This window comes from Cherax quadricarinatus, chromosome 59 (genome assembly GCF_038502225.1).
Source record: "Cherax quadricarinatus isolate ZL_2023a chromosome 59, ASM3850222v1, whole genome shotgun sequence".
NCBI classification, from domain to species: Eukaryota; Metazoa; Arthropoda; class Malacostraca; order Decapoda; family Parastacidae; genus Cherax; species Cherax quadricarinatus.
Genome location: NC_091350.1, coordinates 6,677,450 through 6,677,989, shown reverse-complemented (window position 1 = coordinate 6,677,989; position 540 = coordinate 6,677,450).

Below are 540 nucleotides of genomic sequence, written 5' to 3'. Positions count from 1 at the left end.
TGTGTACCTGCATGCCAGCACAGTATGTAAGTTTATTTAGGTACAGGTATACATAAGTATAATTATCAGAGTATATATAAAATATGAAATAACTTTTAAAAACATTTGAAATTTTGGAGTTTCCAGACAAAATGGAGAGACTTAGTGCTTACTGAGCTCACGAGAATGTAAACAAACAGGGTGGGGCACGGTGACCGTATTAGAAAGTCAGGTGGGGGGAGCCGTATAGCGAGTTTTGGTCATAATTTGAAATGACCGTATCACTTTAAAGGAGGGGTTTGGGATATTGGCTCTTCAGAGTCACATCTAAGTGCCTCTGCAAAGATAGTGATTATGTAAGTGATGGTGAAAGCATTGAATGGTGATTATTTTTTTTTCTTTCTTTCTTTTTGGGTCACCCTGCCTTGGTGGTAAACTGTCAACGTGTTTAAAAAATTTTTTACCAACCCACCAGAAAATTCAAGTGTTGTGCCATCACTTATTGAACTAGATGTGCATTTACAAAGAATCAATTTAGGCTAAATAAAACTGCTGTACAAA